Genomic DNA, 7325 nt, shown 5'->3' on the forward strand with positions numbered 1-7325 from the left:
AATGGGAACTGATGGCCAAAATTAGAATTATTATCGGTTTTTGGTTGTCTCTTTCGTTAGTCAGTTGGTTAATCGGCAGAGGAGCGAGGCTTGAATTGTTACTAGAATTGTGTTTTGGTTGGTGAGTTTTTTTTTTTTTTTTTTTTTTTTTTTGGTTTTGGTGACTCTTGGTTTTGGGGATTTTTGGGGTTTTTAGATTGTTGAGTTGATTTGGAAATGGTGGTGGATGATGAAGGGTGGTGGTGGTGTCAGTTGTTCTTTGATGGAAGTGGAGGGTAGCGGTGATAGTGGTTGTAGATGATGAAGGAGGGTGGTGGTGGTGGTGGCAATGATGGCGGAAATGGGTGGTTGGCGGGTGGTAGTGGTGCGTTGGCAGGTGGTGGTGGTGGGTTGATGGTGGTGGTGGTGGGAGGTGGTAGTTGGTAGTGGTAGAGAGAGGAGAACAAATAGAGAGTTATAATTATAATAATAACAATAATTGTTTTATTTTTTAAATAATATTAAATAAATGGGGAAAAAAGACTAAAATACCCTTTTTATAATTTGATTTAACTAAAAAATCTAACTGGGTTAGGACTAAAGGACATAACGTGCAAGTTTTTGAAACATTAAGTACAAACCCCATCAATTTTAAACGCAAATGACAGCGCCTACAATTTGATGTAAACATAAAGGACAAACTTGTAATTTACTCAAAAATATATGAAGCTTATTATGTTCTCAATGATATTAAAAAGTGCCAGATCTATGATATGTACGGTGAAGATGGGGTTAAATCCGGGTTGTATGATGAAATGTCTAATGCTTTTACTGGATTGATGAAATTGGGTTCGGATTCAGGATTTGGGTTTGATCCGCGTGATGTGGAGATGTTTGCTGAGTTTTTTTTTATGATGAGAAGAGTGTGAAGAAAGCGGAGACGGTGGAGAATAAGTTAAGTTGTATAAAGGTTCTAAAAGGAAAATGTAGATTTCTAGAGTTGTTCTTGATCATTCCGGGTATGGCGTTTTTCGATCTGGTATTTTTTTCTTATCGGTTTTGATACTCCGAGAACAACATAATACACTTGTATCTTTTGTTTTAAGTGTGATACAAAAGTCGATTACAAGTTATAAACGAACAACATAATGTACTTGTACATAATGCATAGAAGATAATCAATGGTAGTGGGAGATAGATACATGTATTCAAAACAACATGTACAAATGTATTATGCGGTTTTAGGATCTTTAATATATAAGTAGTTTGGAAAATGAATACCCCTCTTGTTGATGAATTGTTGAATTTGAGTTTTTGTTTAATTGGGGCACGTTATTTTCAGAATCAATAATATTATGTTGAAAATTATTAGAATTGCATAAAACATTTGTATATGTTATATTAGGACTACGTGTAGTAGCGGTGGCGGAGCTTGAATGAAAACTCGGTGGAGGCTGGACTCCCCCAAAATCTAAATCAATGGGGGTTGGACTCTTAAAAATCCAATATTTTACACTAAAAAATTCGAATATTTTCGGTAAAATTAACACTACGAGCGAAAAATCGGCTCCGCAAGTGTGTATTAGTGGTTTCAACTACACCTCATTGTCATTTAACTAAACCACTCTTCCATATGGATCTAGTGGTTTTAACTAAAGTTAAACAAAAGAAAAAAAGAAAATATGTGATTTGTTGATTTGTTAACTAAACCACATTTGCTTGTCCTGGATAATAAGTGTAACAACTCTCATTAAAATTTATAGTTAGAATGATAATTAGTCAATAAGGAAACACTAATTGAGACACCCAAGTAATTCTGCACTAACCCTAAAATTTTCGGAACAATCGGAATTAGGATCAGGGCCCCTAAAACTCAGGGGGGTAAAACCCTAATTGATAATTATCTTTAAATTGCGTTGTCTAAACTGAGAATTTTTGAAATAGTTGATTCATCAAGCCTATACCACTGACTAGGCTACTCTACAAATTAGACCGAACCCTTACGGACCGTAAGGGGTTATGGCTTACGGTCCGTAAGCGAGACTATTTTCTAGCTATAAATAGCCGACCTTGGGACTTGAATTTGGAAATGAAAACGACGTAAAGTTGCTGTCTGTACGTTGAGTTACAGTCGTTATACTACAATTAAACACACACTGCTTTCGAATTGCTGCCGCAAAACAGGGTAATCACTCGATCGCTATTACGATTCATTTTCCGAGATCAATATATCCAAAGAATGTTTAAGTGCTGCCCACATTGGGTTATACTTTGTCGTTCGTCGTCAAATCGATGAATGTTTAAGTGTTGCACTTTGTCGTTCATTGTGAGAATTTGATTTCGTGAGTTATCGTGACTGCTGTATTGATCACTAACCCAGTTTTGTGTGCATTATTATTGAAATTAGGTTAACCAGGCTAAATCATATTCTGTCCGTGTTAAATCTGCAATGTGAGTCATTCCTCTTTTATAAACTCTTTTCTCACAGTTTGTGAGTCATTCTCTTTTTATCAAATGTTTTACAATACTCCAAATTATTTTCCAAAATTATAAATTACAGTGATTAAGTTTATGTAATCACCAAATTACAGCCAGTATGTGGGGTATTGTGCACATTACTACTGTTTTAATCACATTAGGTGGGCGAACCTAAAATTAAGTGATATACGTCATTCATTGGGGCAGCCAATGGTGATATGACCACAGTCACAGATCCGGTCGAGTGACAAATACTGTGGGTAGTTGGTTGATAATAAACATATGTAAAAACTCTTAATACTGTGAATTATAACAAATGTGTCGTTTTCAGTAAACTGAATGATTCACTCAGTATTTCCCCGCTGACAAAACCTTTTTCAAACATGTTTCAGGTGATCTACTGTAATTCAGGAAAAGTGCTGGGGAGCATTTCAAGCTTAAGATAGTGGCTCAGTATAAAATAAAGAAATATGTTTTGAAATAAAGATTTATCAGAAAAATCTTATTATTGTAAATTATCGGGGTTTTATCCCGAGTTGTGAAATAAAATAATCGGGAAAAGTTTTTAGCTTTATAACGACCCTGATGTTAAAATTTCCGCTGCTAAAATCACATAAATAAATATCACGGGATTTCTGTCCCGCGGCTCCTGAAACGGGTCAAACCGGGTCGGGGGCCGTGACAATAAGAACTATTTTTTATTATATTATAATGAGAAAACAAAGTTGTAGGTCCTAATACAAAGTTATATTACCATAATGATAATAATAAATGCTATATAAAGCTTTGATAGTGTCGATGCTCCTTCTCCACCGGACGCTCTAAAAATCGCCCCTTCTCCATAGGATGTTGTACTTGTAAATCACGATAGGACTTTGGACTCTGTGAACAACATCAGTCCACACGAGTGACATGCGTTTTGGTGTAGAGTGCTTCATTTTGTTCCCTGTGACTGTGAGTGTTAACACAAATTTCATCTTTTGGTTCACTGTTGTGAATTGCAATGTGTTGGGCTCTACACTAACGTGCAACTTTGAGCGGTCTCCTTCTATACGTGCAACATATGTTGAATTGGCTCGACCGACGTTGGTCACGCTTCTAGGGAAAGACACCACAAATGACTCCCCCGCTACTACTTGGACTGCCATAGAAGGGTAATTTATCTCTTTGGTAGCCAACTTCATAGGGCAACTAGCATTTTTGTGGATCATACTTCCTGGGGTTTGAGATATGTTGCATCATATCTTAAAATACTCTTGGACAGAATTTTCATAGACAAGTCCCGGATCTATGGCCTTTAAAGGATCAATGTGCCCAGACCCATGTGCAAATTCTGCTTCTGAGTATTGGGAAGCCTTTGACTCCAACGCTGTGACACAATAACAAAAAAGAATGAGATGACAATTCGGGTTTTCTTTTAATTAGTCATCCATATAGAAAAAGAAGCAAACATGTTCATTATAATAAGATTCAATCTATTTTAATATTTATGTGTGGGTGTTTGATGGCATGATCTCATAATAGATTGATTGCATGCAAATGTATGATGATGATAATATCAGTCTATACACAACTCAATAAGTGTTATGCTTGGGTAGGATATGCTAACATGCTCACACTCAAGGACATAACACATAATTCAAGTACAAGTTACCTATAGTCATTAGAGCTGATTTGACTGCGGACACGTGAGCACCATAGTTAAATGAGAACATATGCCAAATGATAATAAAATGTTTTATTAATTAACTAACTGATGATATCTAATGAACGCAAAATGCTCTACGATCCGATACAAAGTTCAACTCTTTTGATTAAGTTTTAGTAGCATTTGTTATAACGCGTGTAAATGGTTGCACACACATGAATCAAAAGTTAATTATGAAGAATATAAGCATACCTTTGCATATAATTAAAGCTTAGAAAAACGTCATAATTGTCTTCGTTAGCTCCCGTAAATATAAAGATATGATTGAATTTTCTATGGTTTTGGAAATCAATAAAAGGGGTAGTGAGTATGGGCTTGTAGAGGAGCATTGGTGTGGTGTGGTGTGGTTTGTAGAAGAAGGAGGAGGCGGTGGTTTAGGTTTGAGACAAAGTTTTAAAAATTGAAGAGAAGGAATAAATAAGAGGGTGGTGAACAGAAGAGAAGGAATACTGAAAGTGAAAATACTGTGATACTGTGATAGGCTGCCATGGAAGGCTTTTAAAGGGAGTCAAGTTTCACATTACCCCCTTTACTCTAAGTTTATTAACAAACTAACCTTTTAGTTTGATATGAATTTTGAAGAACCATAAACTCTAATATCTCATATTATTAGGTATTAAATTAAATTGAGTAGACAAATAATGTGTTTTGTTATAGGATTAGTCAATTGCTTCTCTTAAGTATGTTTCTTATTTTTGTTTTACAAGTGTTTTTTTTTCCATCGTAGTTTTGATTTATTGTGTTCAATTAAGTATTTTATCTTTTTATTCTTCAATTTTGTTTTCTTTGGAAATAATTTGAAGTTGCTGAAATGAATTACAATGCATCAAAAGTTTTATCTTGGTGTTTTGTTATATTCTTATTTAAAATGTTAACAACAATTTAGACATGTTAATAACTAGTTATTATTTATTTATTATATCTAAACCTGATAAATAAAAATCTTAGAGGACAACACATTACACAATTCTAACCAACATTAATTTTTTATTTTTCCCTAAAACGTATACACATTTTACTTACACACTGATCCTTACCCATTTTAAATTTACCTGATTTTCTTATCAAAATTACATTTAATATTACACTCTTTATTTAGTTTTCATCAATCTCACACGTTTTTCATTATTTAAATTTACCTTTTTATAATAAAGTTTTATTTCATTTATATTTTTAAAAATTTAAGAGTTTTGATTTTTATTATCCTATTTTACCTTTTATGATCCACATATTAAAGAGTAAACTGCAATTTTATCCTCTGGGGTTAGAGTCAATTGGCACTGTTAACCCCTCCCAGGAAATACTTGCAATTTACCCCCAATATATGATGTTATGTCGCAATATTACCTCCTGCCGTCAAATAAGTTAACAGATCTGTTAAATGGAATGTGAAATGACTATGTTACCCTTTCATATTACCCCCTATGTTTTGTTCTACTCTGTAATATTACCCCCTGGTGTAAAATGACTAAATTGTCCTTTCTTATTACCCTCTATTGTTTGTTACACTCTACAATATTATCCCCCGGTGTTAAATAGTTCTTGCAAATCTTACCCCCTACAGAAAAAAAAAACCTTTCCCGCCTAAACCACCATCAGCCGCCACCAAGGGCGGTTCTTAATGGTGCTGTGGCAGGGTCACAGCCCGGGCAAGTTTTTCGGCCGTAGTGCTAATTTTCCGCATTTCGATCGAAATTTTTTATATATACTATGTTTGGCCCGGGCTTGCCCGAACTTTTTTTAATGCCCGTGTCTTTCGGCCTGGCACGTTCAACGGATAAGATCTGCCACTGGCCGCCACCACCCACCTCCACCTCCATCGGACGTTACTTAGCAGTATGATGTTGGTTTAATACCGAATCAGAATCGGACTATGAAGTATGATGTTGGTTTAATACCGAATCAGAATCGGACTATGAAGTATGAACCATATTCAAAATTTGGGCCTGATTCCTTTGCTTAAATGAATTTATTTTATCAAAAAAATGGAAATCCAATTATCAAAATGGAATCTTTTCATAGCATAGATAGAGAAGCTGACAATACGTCTCATCTGATGAATATCATTTTCATGGGTTTGTCATGCACATGTATTGTTTTCATTTTAGATGTTATATATTGGGTTGTTATATTTCCACACCTCTATGATCTTATTTTCATATCTTTATTGGTATACGTGCCATATAGACTGATACGGGCCGTATAGAATATTTATGCGCAAAATTTAATGCGGTTTTTTTTGTTTTTATATGTATACGGGACGTATAGTTATATACGGGCCGTATACATATTTGCATAATTTTGTTTTGAAGGTTTGGCAAGGGTTTTTAGTTTTGAAATCTGTATACGGGCCGTATAATGTTATACGGCCCGTATAGCCCGTATAGAAAAGTTTATTTTTTGTTGCAATCGGAAACCGTTTAATAAATTTTGTAAATTTTAAAATAGTGTTGTATATATCGGATTATGTTACGAGTTTGTAGTTAAACGTATTTATTATGTTTAATAAGTTTCCACTTGTAAAACGATAAATATGTATAGAAAAGTTAATTTTTTGTTGCAATCGGGAAACCTTTTAATAAGTTTTGTAAATTTTAAAATAGTGTTGTATATATCGGATTATGTTACGAGTTTGTAGTTAAACGTATTTATTATTTTTAATAAGGCTGGCAAATCGTGTCTTAACAAGTTTAACAGGTTTCTGACGGCGCGCACAACATAAGTTTCAAACATGATTACGACTCGTTTAACTACTTTCTATCCCATGTTTATAAAAAAAGTTTTATGTTTTATGTACAAAGATGAATAAATGATAGATCCTAACATTGTAATTTTAATTATTTTAAAAATTAAAAAAGTCAAAGGGTGTATTTTTCAGTCAAACAGGTCTAATCGTGTCTTAACAGGTACCCAATTGCCAATCCTAATTTTTAATAAGTTTAAACTTTGTAAAACAATAAATATGTATGTATAGAAAAGTTAATTTTTTGTTGCAATCTGGAAACCGTTTAATAAGTGTTGTATTATCGGATTATGTTACGAGTTTGTAGTTAAACGTATTTATTATTTTTTATAAGTTTCCATTTTGTAAAACGATAAATATGTATGTATAGAAAAGTTAATTTTTTGTTGCAATCGGGAAACCGTTTAATAAGTTTCG

At 33.9% G+C, this 7325-nt stretch overlaps 1 long non-coding RNA gene across 1 annotated transcript; it reads right to left on the reverse strand.

Annotated features, from left to right (window-relative positions):
• Positions 1-3136: 3136 nt before the first annotated feature.
• LOC110895976 lies at positions 3137-4625 on the reverse strand. Its single transcript, XR_002567519.2, has 2 exons — positions 4358-4625; positions 3137-3826 (listed from the first exon to the last, which is right to left on the reverse strand). It is a non-coding gene; the product is annotated as an uncharacterized LOC110895976 (long non-coding RNA).
• Between the last annotated feature and the right edge of the window lie 2700 nt (positions 4626-7325).

This window comes from Helianthus annuus, chromosome 12 (genome assembly GCF_002127325.2).
Source record: "Helianthus annuus cultivar XRQ/B chromosome 12, HanXRQr2.0-SUNRISE, whole genome shotgun sequence".
In the NCBI taxonomy this organism is placed as follows: Eukaryota; Viridiplantae; Streptophyta; class Magnoliopsida; order Asterales; family Asteraceae; genus Helianthus; species Helianthus annuus.